Source organism: Sapajus apella, unplaced genomic scaffold, assembly GCF_009761245.1.
Source record: "Sapajus apella isolate SASKATOON/1434 unplaced genomic scaffold, GSC_monkey_1.0 scaffold37, whole genome shotgun sequence".
In the NCBI taxonomy this organism is placed as follows: Eukaryota; Metazoa; Chordata; class Mammalia; order Primates; family Cebidae; genus Sapajus; species Sapajus apella.
Window position 1 is genome coordinate 15857016 of NW_022436977.1, and position 21785 is coordinate 15878800.

Sequence of the window (21785 nt, forward strand, 5' to 3'; positions counted from 1 at the left end):
TGTGTGTGTGTGTGTGTGTGTGTGTGTGTGTACTTGAAATGCACTACTTTACCACCAGGTGGTGCATGTAGACCAAATAGGAAAAGGAAATTAAATCTACTCAACTGGGTTGGTTATATAGTTTATGTGATTTCTCTTTGTATCTGTGCCTTTAGGAAACAGAAACAAGAGCACAGAATGGTTCAGATGTACCCAGTTACTCTTTATATACCAAATGTGTTGAATGTTCTACGTTTATTAAAGCAGAGGAGGACAGACTCTTTGATAATTGTATCTTTTGAAAGCTAGAAGGCTGAAAATATTCTGTCATATATCCTCTAAAAAGAGAAAGAGAAGGAGGAAAGAAAATATGATGTTATTATATTCTGAATCACACTTCACTAGTTTGGGAGGTAACAATAATGAGCAGGGTCGGAATTCCTAGGACTTGGATATTGCTTCTGAAGAAATAAAAGTTAGCAATAGTAAGTTTACAGTGTAGAGATATTCAAGAGCTACTAAATCCATTTGTTCCATACTGACCCCCTGGATTTTAAACCAAGAAATCAGTAAGTTAGAAGCCAAAGAAAGTGGTGGTTTGCTAACTGAATGCTGAATACTTAAATAAAAGAAATGGGTAGTTTGTTAGAAAAGAGTGCTTTGTGCCTCCTTAATATCTGCTATATAGGATTAACTGTAAAATGAAAACAAAAGAATAAAACTGTGATCTGTGCACTTAAAGTACATTAGATGCTATTACACTCTAATTGGAAATATGATCCCAGTAATATTAATGGGATCTCAGTAAGGGAACTGTATCAGTGGTTTAAATTCTTTGATTATTATTTCTCTTGTTGGAAGATAATTAATTCAGATGGGCCCACAATTCATTAGGACCACAGCTATAATGGAGAACCAAACTTAGATTTCACTGTGCCTTTGCTATGCTTATGCTTCAAAAGGAATTCTCCAGGAACTGCGAATAACTTTAGGTATCTCTAGATGGGGTAACCCTCCGGATTTGTTAAAGTTATACATTGACAACCATTTGTTGCTCTTGTTTTAATGGACCTATAGTGATAAACTAAGCACAGAAATACTTTGAACCATTGTCTTTCTTTTGTTATTTGTAGATGGAATTTTCTTTTTTAACACACCATTGCTGGCTTGAAAGAATTTACTGGCCTGGCACAGTGGCTCATGCCTGTAATCCCAGCATTTTGGGAGGCCAAGGCAGATGGATCACTTAAGGTCAGGAGTTTGAGACCAGCCTGGCCAACATGGTGAAACCCCATCTCTACTAAAAATACAAAAGTTAGCTGGGAGTAGTGGTGAGTGCCTGTAATTTCATCTTCTCAAGGGGCTGAAGCAGGAGAATCACTTCAACCCAGAAGGTGGAGGTTGCAGTGAGCCAAGATCGTCCCTCTGTACCCCAGCCTGGACAACAGAGTGAGACTCCATCTCAAAAAAAAAAAAAGAATTAACTTGGAAAAGTTAACATCTCAAAAAAATAAAAGAATTAATTGGAAATACCTACATCTCATGAGTTTTAAATTTTTTAAACAAAAGATTATTGCATCTATTCCTAAATATTGACTTTTTAAAATGTGCTTTGCAAATAAAGGTTTGCACGGGTAATTCTTCAAAAGGAAACAATGCCTAATACTTGGATAGTTCATTTTGATAGAATATATTAAATGAATAGAGAGAATCAATTTCAGTAAGTATTGTGAAAGCAGGCAGTCGTTAAAGTAATAATCAGCCACCTAACTTTGCTTAAACAACCTCCGTTATATTCTTTATCCATGTAAAGGTAAATAAGAGAAAGTAACTTTTGTGTCATGAATTTTATGTTTTGATAATTAATTTTAAAACTCTACCTCATTCAGAATCATGTATAATATAATCAGTAGAAGGGAACATCATTAAATATTTTCATTACTTTGCATTCTTACATCTTATTCTGTTACATATCATCTGAGTTTTCTTTCTTCCCCAAAATATAGATAATTATTTTTATTAGTTTTTTTGTGTATCTTTTTAGAGTTTCCTTATGCTTATACAGGCAAACCGAATACATACTTGTATGTGTATAAAAAAAGATATCCAATATCAGTAGATATTGGAAAGAAAACGTTAAGGGGAAAAAGTCAAATATGCTTCCTGACTAGGGTAAAACATGAATCCCTTTCATATATATTACACACACACACACACACACACACACACACACACACACACATTATTTTTTACTTTTTCCATTTTTATACAAAAGGTAGCATGCCATATGCATTGTTCTGCATGTGGGTTTTTTTACTTAAAAAAATAGAAAAATTTTTCTATCTCAGTATTTAGGAAGCTTCCTCAAATTTTTGTTGTTTTTATAGGTACATGGTATTCTGCTGAATGGTATATCACAATGTATTTGAGCAACCTCCTATTGAGGAACATTTGATTTTTGGTACTTTTCTATTACCAAAAAAAAGCTGTAATGAATAAAGACGTAAAATATGTCATTTTACACTATGAAAATAAATCTATAGGATCAATTTGAAGAAGTAGACTGACTGCCTGGGCCAAAAGGCATACAAATATTTTATTATTTTGATAGATGTTGCCAACTTATCCTCCACAGAAGTTGTACTAGTTTTATAATCCCACCAGCAGTACCTAACAATACCCATTTGTTTAAAAAAAATATATTGTCAAAACATTTGGAGTTTTGTTAATCTGACAAGTGAAAATGGCATTAAATTGTAGTTATCCTTTTCATTTCTATTCTTATGAGACAAGGTAACCATCATGGACAAGTACTACAAAAAAAGGTACATAGAGCCATAATTATCTATAATAAGTGGCAATATGTAAGCTTTCCCTACAACAATTCCAGTAAAGCTACAATTTTACAGCATGCATGGGAGGTAACCAGGTGAAAAGGTACTGTACAAAAAACAACAACAACAGCAACCTGTCCTTTCAACAGTGAAACACAGGTTTGGTCCTAGTAGAGAGAATGAGAAGGGACTGTGGTACCTGAAGAGGTTGGAGAGGCAGGCAGGATCTCTGTGTGCTTTATTAAGGCATATGATCTGTATTCCAAGAGCAATGGGAAGCTGTTATAGTATGGTAAGCAGAAGAGTGACATAATCAGAATTGCATTCTGCCTCTGTTCTGGTCAAAAATTAATTCCTATTGGCAGAGTGAGCTTATGAAATGTTAAATTCTGTTTATTTATTCAATTTTTTCTGTTTTTCATATTTTCAAAAAGATACTGGAAAGGAAACGTTGAGGGGGAAAAAGTCCGATATGCTTCCTAACAGGGTAAAACAGGAATCCCTTTCAAAAGGTCATGCCAAGTGCCCTGAAAATAAAGGAAGCACTAGAGTGCCTTGAGAAGCAGCACAGGGAAATTATTATTAATATTTTTATAACATTTTAGGTTTAGGGGTACGTGTGAAGAACATGTAAGATTGTTGCATAGGTACACACATGGCAGTGTGGTTTGCTGCCTTCCTCCCATCACCTATATCTGACATTTCTCCTCATGTTATACCTTTCCAACTCCCCACCCCCTACTGTCCCTCCCGTAGTTCCCCACCGATAGACCCCAGTGTGTGATCCTCCCTTCCCTGTGTCCATGTGTTCTCATTATTCAACACCAACCTATGAGTGAGAACATGCAGTGTTTGATTTTCTGTTCTTCTGTCAGTTTGCTGAGAATGATGGTTTCCAGGTTCATCCATGTCCCTATGAAGGACACAAACTCATCATTTTTGATGGCTGCATAGTACTCCATGGTGTATATATGCCACATTTTCCCAGTCCAGTCTATCATCGATGGGCATTTGGGTTGGTTCCAAGTCTTTGCTATTATAAACAGTGCTGCAGTGAACATTTGTGTGTGTGTGTCTTTATAATAGAACCATTTATAATCCTTTGGATATACCCCCAGCAATGGGTTTGCTGGGTGAGATGGAATTTCTACTTCTAGGTCCTTGAGGAATTGCTACACTGTCTTCCACAATGGTTGAACTAATTTACACTCCCACCAACAGTGTAAAAGTGTTCCTATTTCTCCACATCCTCTCCAGCATCTGTTGTCTCCAGATTTTTTAATGATTGCCATTCTAACTGGCATGAGATGGTATCTCAATGTGGTTTTGATTTGCATTTCTCTAATGACCAGTGATGATGAGCATTTTTTCATGTTTGTGGGCCTCACATACGTCTTCTTTTGTAAAGTGTCTGTTCATATCCTTTGCCCACTTTTGAATGGGCTTGTTTATTTTTTTTTCTTGTATTTTAGTTCTTTGTATATTCTGGTTATTAACCCTTTGTCAGATGGGTAGATAGCAAAAATTTTTTCCCATTCTGTTGGGTTGCCAGTTCACTCTAATGACTGTTTCTTTTGCTGTGCAGAAACTCTTAAGTATAATTAGATCCCATTTGTTTATTTTGGCTTTTGTTGCCAATGCTTTTGGTGTTTTAGTCATGAAGTCCTTGCCTATGCCTATGTCCTGAATGATTTTGCCTAGGTTTTCTTCTAGGATTTTTATGGTGTTCAGTCTTATGTTTAAGCCTTTAATCCATCTGGAGTTAATTTTAGTGTAAGGTGTCAGGAAGGGTTCCAGTTTCTGCTTTCTGCACATGACTAGCCAGTTTTCCCAACACCATTTATTAAACAGGGAATCCTTTCCCTGTTGCTTGTTTTTGTACAGTTTGTCAAAGATCAGATGGTTGTAGATGTGTGGCATTGCCTCTGAGGCCTCTGTTCTGTTCCATTGGTCTATATCTCTGTTTTGGTACGAGTACCATGCTGTTTGATTATTGTAGACTTGTAGTATAGTTTGAAGTCAGGTAGTGTGATGACTCCAGCTTTGTTCTTTTTGCTTAGAATTAACTTGGCTACGTGGGTTCTCTTTTGGTTCCATATGAAGTGTAAGGTGGTTTTTTCCAGTTCTGTGAAGAGGGTCACAGGTAGCTTGATGGGGATAGCATTGAACGTATAAATTGCTTTGGGTAGCATGGCCATTTTCACAATATTGATCCTTCCTAACCATGAGCATGGAATGTTTTTCCATATGTTTGTGTCCTCTCTTATTTCCTTGATCAGTGGTTTGTAGTTCTTCTTGAAGAAATCTTTACCTCCTTTGTTAGTTGTATTCCTAGGTATTTTATTCTCGTTGTAGCAATTATAAATTGGAGTTCGCTCATGATTTGGCTCTCTGTTTGTTATTGGTGTATAGGAATGCTTGTGATTTCTGCCCATTGATTTTGTATCCTGAGACTTTGCTGAACTTGTTTATCAGTTTCAGGAGATTTTGGCCTGAGACGATGGGGTCTTCTAAGTATACAATCATGTTGTCTGCAAATAGAGACAATTTGACTTCCCCCTTTCCTAATTGAATAACCTTTATTTCCTTTTTTTGCCTGATTGCTCTGGCTAGAACTTCCAGTACTATATTGAATAGGAGTGGTGAGCGAGGGCATCCTTGTCTAGTGCCAGGTTTCAAAGGGAATGGATCCCGTTTTTGCCCATTCAGTATGATATTGGCTGTGGGTTTGTCATAAATAGCTTTTATTATTTTGATATACATTCCATCAATACCTACTTTATTGAGGGTTTTTAGCATAAAGGGCTATTGAAGTTTGTCAAAGGCCTTCTCTGCATCTATTGAAATAATCCTGTGATTTTTGTCTTTGGTTCTGTTTATGTGGTGAATTACATTTATAGACTTGCATATGTTGAACCAGCCTTGCATCCCTGGGGTATAGCCTGCTTGATCATGGTGGATAAGCTTTTTGATGTGCTTTTGCAATCGGTTTGCCAGTATTTTATTGAAGATTTTTGCATCTATGTTCATCATGGATATTGGCCTGAAGTTTTCATTTCTTGTTGAGTCTCTTCCAGGTTTTGGTATCAGGATGATGCTGGTCTCATAAAATGATTTGGGAAGGATTCCCTCTTTTTGTATTGTTTGGAATAGTTTCAGAAGGAATGGTACCAGCTCCTCTTTGTATGTCTGGTAGAATTCGGCTGTGAACCCATCTGGACCTGGGCTTTTTTTGGGTGGTAGGCTATTAATTGCTGTCTCAACTTCAGTCCTTGTTATTGGTCTATTCAGGGTTTCGACTTCTTCCTGGTTTAGGCTTGGGGGGATGCAAGTGTCCAGGAATTTATCCATTTCTTCCAGGTTAATTAGTTTATGTGCATAGAGTTGTTTGTAATAATCTCTGATTATGGTTTGTATTTCTGTGGAATATGTGGTGATATCCCCTTTATTGTTTTTTATTGCTATTTGATTATTCTTTCTTTTCCTTTTTATTTATCTGGCTAGTGGTCTATTTTGTTGATCTTTGCAAAAAACCAGCTCCTGGATTTATGGATTTTTTTGAAGGGTTTTTTTGTGTCTTGATCGCCTTCAGTTCTGCTCTGATCTTAGTTATTTCTTGTCTTCTGCTAGGTTTTGAATTTTTTTGATTTTGCTCCTCTAGCTCTTTCAATTTTAATGATAGGGTGTCAATTTTAGATCCTTCCTTGCTTCTCATGTGGGCATTTATTGCTATAAATTTTCCTCCAGAGACTGCTTTAAATGTGTCCCAGGGATTCTGGTATGTTGTGTCTTCATTCTATTTGGTTTCAAAGAACATCTTTATTTCTGCCTTCATTTTATTGTTTATCCAGTCAACATTCAGGAGTCACTTGTTCAGTTTCCATGAAGCTGTGCAGTTCTGAGTTAGTTTCTGAATTCTGAGTTCTAACTTGATTGCATTGTGGTCTGAGAGATTGTTTGTTATGATTTCCTTTCTTTTGCATTTGCTGAGGAGTGATTTACTTCCAACTATGTGGTCAGTTTCAGAGTATGTGTGATGTGGTGCTGAGAAGAATGTATATTCTGTGGATTTGGGGTGGAGAGTTCTTTAAATGTCTATTAGGTTTGCTTGGTCCAGGTCTCAGTCCAAGTCCTGGATATCCTTGTTAATTTTCTGTCTTGTTGATCTGCCTAATATTGACAGTGGAGTGTTAAAGTCTCCCACTATTATTCTGTGGGAGTCTAGTCTCTTTGTTAGCCTTTAAGAACTTGCTTTATGTATCTGGTTGCTCCTGTATTGGGTGCATATATATTTAGAATCATTAGCTCTTCTTGTTGCGTTGATCCTTTTACCATTATGTAATGTCCTTCTTTGTCTCTTTTGATCTTTGTTGGTTTAAAGTCTATTTTATCAGAGACTAGGATTGCAACTCCTCCTTTTTTTCCTCTCCATTTGCTTGGTAAATCTTCCTCCATCCCTTTGTTTTGTGCCTTTGTGTATCCTTGCATGTGAGATGGGTTTCCTGGATACAGCACACTGCATGGTTTTGGCTTTTTATCCAATTTGCCAGTCTGTGTCTTTTGATTGGGGCATTTAGCCCATTTACATTTAGGGTTAATATTATTATTTGTGAATTTGATTCTGCGATTTTGATGCCAGCTAGCTGTTTCACCCATTCGTTGATGCAATTTCTTCATTGTGTCAATGCTCTTTACTGTTTGATATGTTTTTGGAGTGGCTGGTACTGGTTGTTCCTTTCTATGTTTAGTGCTTCTTTCAGGAGCTCTTGTAAAGCAGGCTGGTGGTGATGAAATCTCTGAGTAATTGTTTATTCGTAAATGATTTTATTTCTCCTTTACTTATGAAGCTTAGTTTGGCTGGATATGAAATTCTGGGTTGAAAGTTATTTTCTTTAAGGATGTTGAATATCGGCCCCCACTTTCTTCTGGCTTGTAGGGTTTCTGCTGAGAGATCTGCTGTGAGTCTGATGGGCTTCCCCTTTGTCGGTTACCCCACCTTTCTCTTTGGCTGCCCTTAGCATTTCTCCTTCATTTCAGCCCTGGGTGAATCTGACCATTATGTGCCTTGGGGTTGCTCTTCTTGAGGAATATCTTTGTGGTGTTCTTTGTTATTTCCTGGACTTGAATATTGGCCTGCCTTGCTAGGTTGGGGACGTTTTCCTGGATAATATCCTGAAGAGTATTTTCCAGCTTGGATTCATTCTCTCCATCACATTCAGTTATACCTATCAAATGTAGATTAGGTCTTTTCACATAGTCCCACATTTCTTGGAGACTTTGTTCATTTATTTTTACCCTTTTTTCTCTAATCTTGCCTTCTCATTTTATTTCATTGAGTTAATCTTGGACCTCTGATATCCTTTCTTCTGCTTGGTCAATTCAGCTATTGTCACAGGGAAATTATTATAGAGTCCCATGGACCTGGGAGCATAGAGAAAAGTTTATGGCCCCTATATCTGGGGAGCCACGCTTGTATATATCCATACCACAGTACCACAGCATGTAGCAGAAGCAACAGTACTCCAGAAAATCAGGGCTGCCTCATTTGTCTATACAAATAGTTCCATAAGGACACCTCATAAAGATTTCCCATATTTTAAAATAATTCTGGAAATAGCAGGGAGTTCAGACCAGTAGAAACAATGTGAATAGAGTGAGTGAATACCCCAGAAGAGGAATCGGGGTAGATAAATGACTCAACAGCCAGATGCCCTGGTTTTGGCTATGCATAAAACTCTTGAAATCTCTCCCATTTTGAAACAGAAGAGGGAAACTCAAGAATAACTGAGGTTAAGTTTTTACCAAACTGGAAGAACAGAATTCTCAAAATTAAAGCTAGATTGATTTATATTTATACATATAAATTTATATGTTATTCTTTGCATATCTGAAGTTGTGGTCCCAGACATATTTATTTTTTTTCTTTTATTTTAGGTCCGGGAGTACATGTACAGATTTTTATACAGGTAGACTCATGTCACAAGAGTTTGGTGTATAGATTATTTATCACCAGAGCACTAAGCATAGTACCTGATAGTTATTTTTTCTAATCCTCTCCCTTGTTCCTCCCTCCAGCCTCAAGCAGACCCCAGTGTCTGCTGTTCCTCTCTGTGTCCATTTGTTCCCATTATTTAGGTCTATTTCTAAGTGAGAGCATATGGTATTTGGTTTGCTGTTCTTGTGTTAGTTTGCTAAGGATAATGGCCTCCAGCTTTATCCGTGTTCCTGCAAAGGACACAATCCAGCCCTCTTTTCTGGCTGCATAGTATTCCATAGTCTATATGTACCACATTTTCTTTATTCAGTCTACCATTGTGGGTATTTAGGTTGATTCCATGTCTTTGCTATTGTGAATAGTGCTGCAATGAACATATGTGTACATGTGTCTTTATGGTAGAATGATTTATATTCCTCTGGGTACATACCCAGTAACAGGATTGCTAGGTCAAATGGTAATTGTGTTTTTAGTTCTTTGAGGAACTGCCACACTTCTTTCCACAATGGTTGAACTCATTTACACTCCTGTCAGCAGTGTATGTGTTCCCTTTTCTTTGCAACATTGCCAGCATTTGTTATTTTTTGACTTTTTAATAATAGCCATCCTGACTGATCTGGGATAGCATTTCATTGTGGTTTTTATTTACATTTCTCTAATGATTAGTGGTGTTGAGCATTTTTTAGACACATGTATGCCTTTTCAAAATTGTTCATGTCTTTTGTCCACCTTTTAATGGGACTGTTTGTTTTTGCTTGTAAATTTGTTTAAGCTTCTTATAGATGCTGTATATTACATTTTTGTCAGATACATTGTTTGCAAAAATTTCCTCCTGTCTGGTACGTTTTCTGTTTACTTTGTTGACAGTTTCCTTTGCTGTGCAGAAGTTATTCAGTTTAATTAGATCCCATTTGTCAATTTTTGCTTTTGTTGCAATTGCTTTTGGCGTCTTTGTCGTGAACTCTTTGCTAGTTCCTATGTCTCGAATGGTATTTCCTGGGTAATCTCCCAGGGTTTTTGTAATTTTAGGTTTTACATTTTATGTCTTTAATCCATCTTTAGTTGATTTTTATACATGGTATAAGGAAAGGGTCCCGTTTCAATGTGCTGCATATGGCTAGCCAGTTGTCCCAGCACCATTTATTGAATAGGGAGTTCTTACTCCATTGCTTGCTTTTGTCAGCTTGTCAAAGATCAGATAGTTGTAGGTGTGCAGCCTTATTTCTGGGCTCATTCTGTTCCATTGGTCTAGGTGTCCCCTTCTATACCAGTATCCTGCTATTTTAGTACTGTAGCCTTATAGTATGGTTTGAAGTTGGGTAGCATGATGCTTCAAGTTTGGTTGCCATTTTTTTAAGAGAGTCACCAAGACTGGAGTGCAGTGGCATAATCATGACTTACTGCAGCCTCAACTTCTTCGGCTCAGGTGATCCTCCACCTCCTGAATAGCTGGGACTACAGACATGCCACACATACCAGGCTAATCTTTTGTATTTTTTGTAAAGATGGAGTTTTTCCATGTTGCCCAGGCTGGTCTCAAATTCCTGGACTTAAGCAACCTGCCCACTTGGGTCTCCCAACATGCTGGGATTGCAGGTGTGAACAACTGCACCCAACCAGCTATGTTCTTTTGGCCTAGGATTGCCTTGACTATTCAGGCTCTTTTGCAGTTCCATATGAATTTTAAACTAGTTTTCTTTAGTTCTGTGAAGAATGTCATTGGTAGTTTGATAGGAATGGCATTGAATATATAAATTGCTTTGGGCAGTGTGGCCATTTTAATTATCTTGATTCTTCCTATCCATGAGCATGGAATATTTTTCCATGCATTTGTGTCATCTCTGATTTCTTTGAGCAATCTTTTATAATTTTCTTTGTAGAAACCTTTCACCCCCCTGGTTAGCTATATTCCTAGGGGCGTGTGTGTGTGTGTGTGTGTGTGTGTGTGTGTGGCAATTGTGAATGGTATTGGGTTCCTGAATTGGCTTTCAGCTTGACTGTTGAGGTATAGGAATGCTAGTGATTTTTGTACATTGATTTTGTATCTTGAAATTTGCTAAAGTTGTTTATCAGTTCAAGGAGCTTTTGGACAGAGACTGTGGAGTTTTCTACGTAGAGAATCATGTCATCTGCAAACACGAATAGTTTAACTTCCTTTCTTCCTATTTGGATGGCTTTTCTTTCTTTCTCTGATAGTTCTGGCCAGGACTTCAAATATGTTGAATAGAAGGGGTGAGAGAGGACATCTTTGTTCAAGGCATATTTCTACTACATTCTCACAGCCGTTCTTTTCACTACATTCCTCTTTTCTTCTGTCTGCTCCATTCCATAAATCACCCTGAACCCTGGATCATGCCATATAACCAGTCTTACTTATTTCCTTGATTCATCCATCTAACAAATATTTATCAAATAGATGCTTGGTGCCAGATGTTGGGCTAGCCTTTTGGAGATACAATGGTGAATATTCTGGAGGTGACCTCTGCCCTAACAGAGTATGCATTCCAGTGAGAGAACAAACATAAACAAGTAGATTGTTTGGGGGGGAGGGGTGTCGATCTTGGTGTGTTCCAAGAACTAAAAGAAGGCTAATATGAATGAACAATGGAAAAAGTAGTGAAAGATGAATGAAGCTGAAGAGATAGGCAGGGACCAGATCATAATGAACTTTGTAGATCACGGTAATAGGAGTTTGGGTTTATTCTAAGTATTAATATTAAAGGAGGCTATAGTATAGACATGTCAACCCAAACCTGATGGGCCTGGCCAAAGAGAGTAGTTTAAACTCTGGCATAAAATCCCAGAAGTAATTGAGCAAGCCTGAGGTTCCTATAAATCCTCAGTTATGTAAACTTATGCTTACCCTTGGCATAATGGCCTAACATTTTAAAACTAACTGTATATAAGATACAAAGTATGAGTCATATGCTCAAAATTGTGGCGTGCCTGTGACTCAAATATATAAATATCTCAGTTTACAAATGTTACTTGACTCTTGTATCTTTGAGTCTATAAAAATTTATGCTTTAATTTTATATTTATAAGAAGTTATCTGAAATGCTAATCTAAATTTAAATTTCTTAAAATTGTATTATGAATTTACTGAATTGTGCTACAACTTTAGACCTAGAGAAAGAACTCTAGTTGGAGCTGCTAGTTTTGGTAATTTTTCCACTAGTACATTTATATATAATGAAAACATATTATATAATTCATTCTTGATTGTCTTGATTCCCCTTAAGTTACTGCTTAACTCTAGGAAATAATCAATTTCCTTGATTCAGTACTTTACATTGGTGCCTAGTTTTGATAACTTCATGCCATTCTAAATGTTGAAAAATGTTCTAATAGAGTTTTGCTTCATCCCTAGAAAGACACTGTGCAATTAGTGCTATTACATTGTTATCTCTAAATTGTCATTCTTTGGGTCTCTATTAATTGTCTATGTAGCAAGGCAGCAAAATGAGGGGTAAAACTAGCAATGGCAATTTTTCTTTAATAAATGTTTTATGGATATCAATGTGTTAACAGCAAAACTGGCTTAATTTTTCATTTGTTAGCTTTCAAAGTATGCCCAAAAGTGAGAAAAAGAGGCAGAGTAAAACTAATTATGATAATGAAGAAGGAAAAGAAAGTTATGGAGTCCACCACCTTAAGTATAGAGCTATATGCATGAAAAGTCAAGTACTCGGTAAAAATGTGTATTTGTGTAAAACTGGTGGCTATCACAATAACTTATGCATGGGAAAGGAGGTTTATACTTCTGTTTAAGCTTCTCTTCAAGCTAAACATTCTTTCTATCCTTAAATGTAACTTATATTTTTACCTCAATAGTTGTTTTTTTTGTTTCTTTTTTTTTTTTTTTTTTTTTTTGAGACAGAGTTTCACTTTTGTTACCCAGGATGGAGTGCAATGGTGCGATCTTGGCTCACCACAACCTCCGCCTTCTGGGTTCAGGTAATTCTGCCTCAGCCTCCTGAGTAGCTGGGACTACAGGCGTGCGCCACCATGCCCAGCTAATTTTTTGTATTTTTGGTAGAGACGGGATTTCACCATGTTGACCAGGATGGTCTCAGTCTCTGGACTTCGTGAATCCACCTGCCTCGGCCTCCCAAAGTGCTGGGATCAATAGTTTTTAATATTAATTCAGACATAGTGAATCCTCCTTATTCCTCTAATCAGCTCCAAAAATTATCAATTCTACCACAAGTTCTTCCACACACAGGTGTGTGGAAGAACACACCTTCCTATCAATTATCAATTGTCTTCCTATCAATTATCACTTTCACATCCTAGATCAAGTTATTGTTACAGTTCAATTCTATTCCTAATCTATCTCTTTGTATCTTCTCTCCCCATCTCCAATCCATTTTAAATGTTATTATGAGATTAATCTTTCTAGAGTATAATTGTAACCATGTTATTTCTCTGCCCCAAACTCATCAGTCACATCCCCATTTTTCCTAAATAAAACTCTACTCTTCTTTTTCTAATACACAGACTACTGTTTCCAATGTCCTCTATGATCCTCAACATGCCCCAAACTCTAGGCTCTCTCACTTGCTTTGGGGTGTAGAGAGATTCCCCACTCCCACTCCCCACAACACTTCTCCTCTTGGGAGAGAAGGGGACTAACAGAGAAGAAATCTTCCTCACAAATTCTCTCACCCTCTACCATCTCTCCTCACTATCTCCCTATCTCTTTCTCTTCCTCTCTCTTACATGTTCATTCTGCATGAGGGACCCAAGAGTCATGTAAGCAATTCTCAGATATTTCCTTTGAAATTATACATATTGAGTTTTGAATGATGCAATAAAGTCCTTGGTCGTATTTAACTGATAGCTAATTACTTTAAATTGAAACTTACTCTGTATTTAGATAGTGTGCGTTATGATATACTCTTCAATAAGGTAAGCAAGTTCAAGTTTCTGACTTAGAAAAGGAGGCAGATAATAGACATAAAAATGATTCTGATGGCTATTTCAGGAGGAAATATATAGGCTACAGCTAGTGCTCGACTTACAACCACGACTGGCTCCAACAGACCGGTCGGAACACGATTTGGTCGTAAGTTGAGTAGGCTATAGGTAAAGTACTGTGAAATGATGTTATAAAAATCTTTAAGTCATATTTTATCATAATTTTCTTTAATTATTGTTATATATCATAATTTTCTTTGTTCATTTTATGCCATTTGTATCATCTCTACACCATTTTGTTTCTTATTTTTACATTTGTCAGGTTTAAGAAAACCACTCCATTACCAGTACAACTGGTTTAATATTTGCAAAACATACAAAATTACAAAATACAGGTGCATACAAAAATACAAGATACAGGTGTAAAAAATACCATAGGAAACATTTTCCCAATTGCAAAACATATCAAAATATATAAACATGTACGAAACATTTTATTGGCCGCTGGTGCTTGGCTGCGGATCGTTGATGTCGTCATCTGAGGCAGCAATTGGGGTTACCGGAGTTGGTTTTTTCATAAACATGGTGAGCTTTGTCTGAATTGTATGTTTCTTTTGTTCTTCATAAATTTCACGATACGGACGAAACACATCTTGTGCCATCCGTTCAATCCTTGCAAATCGTTCAGTGTTTGGGTGCATTGCTTCGAAATGTATAAGAAGTTTATTGGGAGGGGTTTGATGAAAAATATCCAAGACACAAAACACAAATTGCTGTACCAAGTCTGGGATAACAGTTGAAATGGTGCACGCAGAGATGGTAGTGCTGCCGGAAGCTGGTCCGCACTGTCGTATGCCCAGCTGGGCAACATTTGCGCTGCCAGATGCAGAGCAGTCGTGGCTGGCAATTGTGGTCATAAAGTCGAATGGTCATAAGTTGCATAGGTCATAAGTTGATCAATACCTGTACTATGGTATCAAAAACATGGAAAGGAGAAGGATGTTTTAAATCTCATTACAAAATATCTTTCTGAAAAGTTGGCATTTAAGCTGAGATCTGATGAATAAGAAGAAATCAGAAGTAAAGGTAGACCATTCTAGATAAAGGTAACCAGCAAAAGTTCTGAGGTGAAAACGAGCTTGTTGTGTTCTAGAAACCAAAAGATAGTATAACTGAAGCATATTGAACAAAGGGAAAGTTGAGCAATACGAGGCCAATGTACATAAGGCCTTGATACCAACATTAAAGACTTTGGGCTTGATCCTAAGTATAATAGGTTATAATTAGCAAGTATAATGGATATAATTATTCTCAAAACTTTATGGAGAATATTTGGGAGATGGCAAAAGTTGAAGTAAGAAGACCAGTTAGGAGGCTGCAATTGAAATCCAGGTGAGAGATTATGTATTTTACTAATTATGGTGGGGGAGATGGAAAGGAGTAGGCAGATGTATGTTGGAAACTGTATTAGTCTGTTTCCCCACTGCAGATAATGGCACACCTGAGACTGGACAATTTATAAAAGAAAGAGATTTAATGGGGAGGCTTCACAATTGTGGTGGAAGGCAAGGAGGAGCATGTCAGGTCTTACCCAGATGGCAGCAGGTAAAAAGAGAGAATGAGAGAGAAGTGAAAGCAGAAACCGATTACAAAACCATCATATCTCATAAGACTTATTCACTACTGTGAGAACAATATGGGGGAAACTGACCCCCTGATTCAATTATCTCTCACCAAGTTCCTCCTACAACATGTGGGAATTATGGGAGTACAATTCAAGATGAGATTTGTGTAAGGACACAGAGCCTGACCATATCAGAGACAAAGCCTGATTCAGTGTAAGAGACAAAGAGGAGTCAAGGTTAAATTCCAGATGTCCAACATTTGTAACTGGATAAATGATGATGTCATTTGCTGAGCCAAGGAAGACTGGGAGAAGACCAGGATTGGAGGGGAAATCACACAACTGGAAATTTCACTGAGAGAAATGCTATAACCCAAGGGCCAATTTATTCTGAATCAGAGCGATCTGGACCTTTTACTCCTTTGAAATGAGAACCAAGAAGCATCTTGAAATTCAAGTTCCACGCAAGTGTAGGAACAGAAAAAAAATCTCATTTTAAGGATATCTGATGCAAAAGGAAATTTTTTTATTGTGCAGTATTAATTATGCATTTTAACAAAAATAATAAGGGCTGTCCTCCCTCGTTTTCTAATTAAGGATGTCTCTGACAACCAGCATATCATAGGCCCCAGTAATATAATACATGAAAAATATCAGAAGTCCAACCATATTATGGGAACTTACAGTAAAAGCCAAAACTGACTTATTCTTTGATTTCAGCTACAAATGGATTTCAAAGTTGCTAGAATATAAGTTAATGTACTTAGTGTTCCAATCATTTCTTGTGAAACAGAAAAAAAATCTTTTTAAGCATAACAGCTTTGGTATTTTGAAAAAAAAAATTAATCCTTAATACCATCTCTAGTTATTTTACTTGAAAGAACATTGCTTTCATATTCCTGAAAGCTATACTTCCTTCCATAGAAGGATGTTAGCAGGGAAACAGGAGTAGAGTTGCTGGTATCAGATTATAAAACCACCCTGTATTGTGCAACAAAAAGAATATGTTCAAACTAAAATCTTGAGGCCAGGCACAGTGGCTGATGCCTGTACTCTCAGCAGTTTGGGAGGCCCAGGTGGGTGGATCACGATGTTAGGAGTTTGAGACCAGCCTGAACAACATGATGAAACCCCATCTCTATTAAAAATACAAAAATTAGCCAGACATAGTTGTGGGTGCCTATAATTCCAGCTACTTGGGAAGCTGTGGCAGGAGAATCATTTAAACCTGGGAGGTGGAGGTTGCAGTGAGGTGAGATTGTACCACTGCACTGTAGCCTTGGCAACAAGAGCAAAACTCCATCTCAAAAACAAACAAACAAAAACTAAAATCTTGTATATCTAATGCCAAGGAAAAATCACTAATTTGGCAAAAATTATATTAGTCACTTTATAGTGGCCAGAAGAACAACAAGATAAGACTGACTGATTTTTTTCTTTTTTGTATGTATTTTATTGCACTTTAGGTTCTGGGGTACATGTGAAGAACATGCAGGATTGTTGCTAGGTACATACATGGCAATATGGTTTCCTGCCTCCATCCCCATCACCTATATCTGGCATTTCTCCCCATGTTATCCCTCCCTAACCCCCTACCCTCCACTGTCCCTCTCCTAGTCCCCCTCAAAAGACCTCAGTGTGTGATCCTCCCCTCCCTTTGTCCATGTGTTCTCATTGTTCAGCACCCACCTATGAGTGAGAACATGTGCTTTTGATTTTCTGTTCTTCTGTCAGTTTGCTGAGAATGATGGTATACAGGTTCATCTGTATCCCTACAAAGGACACGAACTCATCGTTTTTTATGTCTGCCTAGTATTCCATGGTGTATATGTGCCACATTTTCCCTGCCCAGTCTATCATCAATGGGCATTTGGGTTGGTTCTAAGTCTGCTATTGTAAACAGTGCTGCAGTGAACATTCGTGTACATGTGTCTTTATAAAAGAATGACTTATAATCGTTTGGATATATACCCAGTAATGGGATTGCTGGATCAAATGGAATTCCTATTTCTAGGTCCTTGAAGAATCACTACACTGTCTTCCACAATGGCTGAACTAATTTACATTCCCACTAACAGTGTAAAGTGCTCCTATTTCTCCACATCCTCTCCAGCATCTGTTGTCTCCAGATTTTTTAATGATCGCCATTCTAACTGGTATGATATGGTATCTCAATGTAGTTTTGATTTGCATTTCTCTAATGACCAGTGATGATGAGCATTTTTTCATATGTTTGTTGGCCTCACATATGTCTTGTTTTGAAAAGTGTCTGTTCATATCCTTCACCCACTTTTAAATGGGTTTGTTTGTTTTTTTCTTGTAAATCTGTTTTACTTCTTTGTAAATTCTGGATAGAAGTCCTTTGTCAGATGGGTAGATTGCAAAACTTTTTTCCCATTCTGTTGGTTGCCAGTTCACTCTAATGATTGTTCCTTTTGCTGTGCAGAAACTCTTAAGTATAATTAGATCCCATCTGTCCATTTTGGCTTTTGTTGCCAATGCTTTTGGTGTTTTAGTCATGAAGTCCTTGCCTATGCCTATGTCCTGAATGGTTTTGCCTGTTTTCTTCTAGGGTTTATATGGTGTTCGGTCTTATGTTTAAATCTTTAATCCATCTGGAGTTAATTTTAGTGTAAGGTGTCAGGAAGGGTTCCAGTTTCTGCTTTCTGCACATGACTAGCCAGTTTTCCCAACACCATTTATTAAACAGGGAATCCTTTCCCTGTTATTTGTTTTTGTCCAGTTTGTCAAAGATCAGATGGTTGTAGATGTGTGGCATTGCCTCCGAGGCCTCTGTTCTGTTCCATTGGTCTATACCTCTGTTTTGGTACCAGTACCATCCTGTTTTGATTACTGTAGCCTTGTAGTATAGTTTAAAGTCATGTAGCATGATGCCTCCAGCTTTGTTCTTTTTGCTTAGAATTAACTTGGCTATGTGGGTTCTCTTTTGGTTCCATATGAAGTGTAAAGTGGTTTTTTCCAGTTCTGTGAAGAGGGTTGTAGGTAGCTTCCTGGGGATGGCATTGAATGTATAAATTACTTTGGGCAGGATGGCCATTTTCACAATATTGATTCTTCCTAACCATGAGCATGGAATGTTTTTCCATATGTTTGTGTCCTCTCTTATTTCCTTGATCAGTGGTTTGTAGTTCTTCTTGAAGAGGTCTTTTACCTCCTTTGTTAGTTGTATTTCTAGGTATTTTATTCTCTTTGTAGCAATTGTAAATTGGAGTTCGCTCATGATTTGGCTCTCTGTTTGTTATTGGTGTATAGGAATGCTTGTGATTTCTGCACATTGATTTTGTATCCTGAGACTTTGCTGAAGTTCTTTATCAGCTTAAGGAGATTTTGTGCTGAGATGATGGGGTCTTCTAAATATGCAATCATGTTGTCTGCAAATAGGGACAATTTGACTTCTTCTTTTCCTGACTGAAAGCCCATTATTTCTTTTTCTTGCCTAATTGCTCTGACTAGAACTTCCAATACTATATTGAATAGGAGTGATGAGAGAGGGCATCCTTGTCTAGTGCCAGATTTTAAAGGGAATGCTTCCAATTTTGGCCCATTCAATATGATATTGGCTGTGGGTTTGTTGTAAATAGCTTTTATTATTTTGAGATACATTCCATCGATACCTAGCTTATTAAGAGCTTTTAGCTTAAAGTGCTGTTGAATTTTGTTGAAGGCCTTCTCTGCATCTATTGAGATAATCAAGTGATTTTTGTCTTTGGTTCTGTTTATGTGCTGAATTGCTTTTATAGATTTGTGTATGTTGAACCAGCCTTGCATCTCCGGGATGAAGCCTACTTGATCGTGATGGATGAGGTTTTTGATGTGCTGTTGCAATCAGTTTGCCAGTATTTTACTGAAGATTTTTGCATCTATGTTTATCATGGATATTGGCCTGAAGTTTTCTTTTCTTGTTGAGTCTCTGCTGGGTTTTGGTATCAGGATAATGTTGGTCTCCTAAAATGATTTGGGAAGGATTCCCTCTTTTTGTATTGTTTGGAATAGTTTCAGAAGGAGCGGTACCAGCCCCTCCTCTTTGTATATCTGATAGAGTTTGCTTGTGAACTCATCTGGACCTGGGCTTTTTTTGGCTGGTAGGCTATTAATTGCTGTCTCAACTTCAGTCCTTGTTATTGGTCTATTCAGGGCTTCGACTTCTTCCTGGTTTAGTTTTGGGAGGGTGCAACTGTCCAGGAATTTATCAGTTTCTTCCAGGTTTACTGGTTTATGTGCATAGAGTTGTTTGTAGTAGTATCTGATGGTGGTTTGTATTTCTGTGGAATCTGTGGTGTGTTATGCCCTTTATCATTTTTAATTGCATCTATTTGATTCTTCTCTCTTTTCTTTTTTATTAATCCGGCTAGTAGTCTGTCTATTTTGTTGATCTTTTCAAAAAACCACCTCCTGGATTTATTGATTTTTTTTGAAGGGTTTTTGTGTGTCTCTATCTCTGTCAGTTCTCTAAGCTTAGTTATTTCTTGTTTTCTGCTAGCTTTTGAGTTTTTTTTATCTTGCTTCTCTAGCTATTTCAATTTTGACGATAGGGTGTCGATTTTATATCCTTCCTTGCTTCTTCTGTGGGTATTTATTGCTATACATTTTCCTGTAGACACTGCTTTAAATGTGTCCCATACATTCTGGTACATTGTGTCTTCGTTCTCGTTGGTTTTGAAGAACATCCTTATTTCTACCTTCATTTCATTGTTTATCCAGTCAGCAATCAAGAGCCAGTTGTTCAGTTTCCATGAAGTTTTGCAATTCTGAGTTAGTTTCTTAATCCTGAGTTATAATTTGATTGCACTGTGGTTTGAGAGACTGCTTGTTATGATTTCCATTCTTTTGCGTTTGCATTTCCATTATTTTGCATTTCCGTTCCTTTGATTTACTTCCAATTATGTGGTCAATTTTAGAGTAGGTTTGATTTGGTGCTGAGAAGAACGTCTATTCTGTGGATTTGGGGTGGAGAGTTCTGTAAATGTCTATTAGGTTTGCTTGGCCCAGATCTGAGTTCAAGTCCTGGATATCCTTGTTAATTTTCTGTCCTGTTGATCTGTCTAATATTGACACTGGCATGTTAGAGTCTCCCACTGTTATTGTGTGGGAGCCTAAGTCTCTTTGTAGGTCATTAAGAACTTGCTTTACGTATCTGTGTGTTCCGGTATTGGGTGCACATATATTTAGGATCATTAGCTCTTCTTGTTGCATTGATCATTTCTTTGTCGGTTTAAAGTCTATTTTATCAGAGACTAGGATTGCAACTCCTGCTTTTTTTTTTTTTCTCTCCATTTGCTTGATAAATCTTCCTCCATCACTTTATTTTGAGCCTTTGTGTATCCTTGCATTTGAGATGGGTTTCCTGGATACAGCACACTGATGAGTTTTGACTTTGTATCCCGTTTACCAGTCTGTGTCTTTTGATTGGTGCATTTAAGCCCATTTACATTTAAGGTTAATATTGTTATGTGTGAATATGATCCTGCCATTTTGATGCTAGCTGGTTGTTTTGCCCATTCGTTGATGCAGTCTCTTCATTGTGTTGATGCTCTTTATTATTTGTTATGTTTTTGGAGTGGCTGGTACATGTTGTTTCTTTCTATGTTTAGTGCTTCTTTCAGGAGCTCTTGTAAGGCAGACCTGGTGGTGATAAAATCTCTGAGCATTGCTTGTTTGTAAAGGATTTTATTTCTCCTTCACTTATGAAGCTCAGTTTGACTGGATGTGAAATTCTATGTTGAAAGTTATTTTCTTTAAGGAAGTTGAATATTGGCCTCCACTCTCTTCTGACTTGTAGGCTTTCTCCTGAGAGATCCACTGTGAGTCTGATGGGCTTCTGTTTGTGGGTAACCCAACCTTTCTCTCTGGCTGCGCTTAGCATTTTTTCCATCATTTCAACCTTGGTGAATTTGACGATTATGTGCCTTGGGGTTGTTCTTCTTGAGGAATATCTTTGTGGTGTTCTCTGTATTTCCTGGACTTAAATATTGGCCTACCTTGCAAGATTGGGGAAATTCTCCTGGATAATATCCTGAAGAGTGTTTTCCAGCTTGGATTCATTCTCTCCGTCACATTCAGGTACACCTATCAAATGTAAATTAGGTCTTGTCACATAATCTCATATTTCTTGGAGGCTTTGTTCATTTCTTTTTACTCTTTTTTCTCTAATCTTGCCTTCTCATTTTATTTCATGGAGTGGATCCTCAATCTCTGATATCCTTTCTTCTGCTTGGTCGATTCTGCTATTGAAACTTGTGTATGCTTCGTGAAAGTTCTCATGCTGTGTTTTTCAGCTCCATCAATTCATTTATGTTCTTCTCTAAGCTGTTTATTCTCGTTAGCCTTTCATCAAAGCTATTTTCAGTGTTCTTAGTTTCTTTGCATGTTCTTTTAGCTCAGAGAAGTTTGTTATTACCCACCTTCTGAAGCC

At 37.3% G+C, this 21785-nt stretch overlaps 1 protein-coding gene across 5 annotated transcripts in view; it reads left to right on the top strand.

Moving 5' to 3' along the window:
- FAM227B (family with sequence similarity 227 member B) overlaps window positions 1–21785 on the top strand; it is a 287158-nt gene that overhangs the window by 198627 nt on the left and 66746 nt on the right. The window lies entirely within an intron of this gene.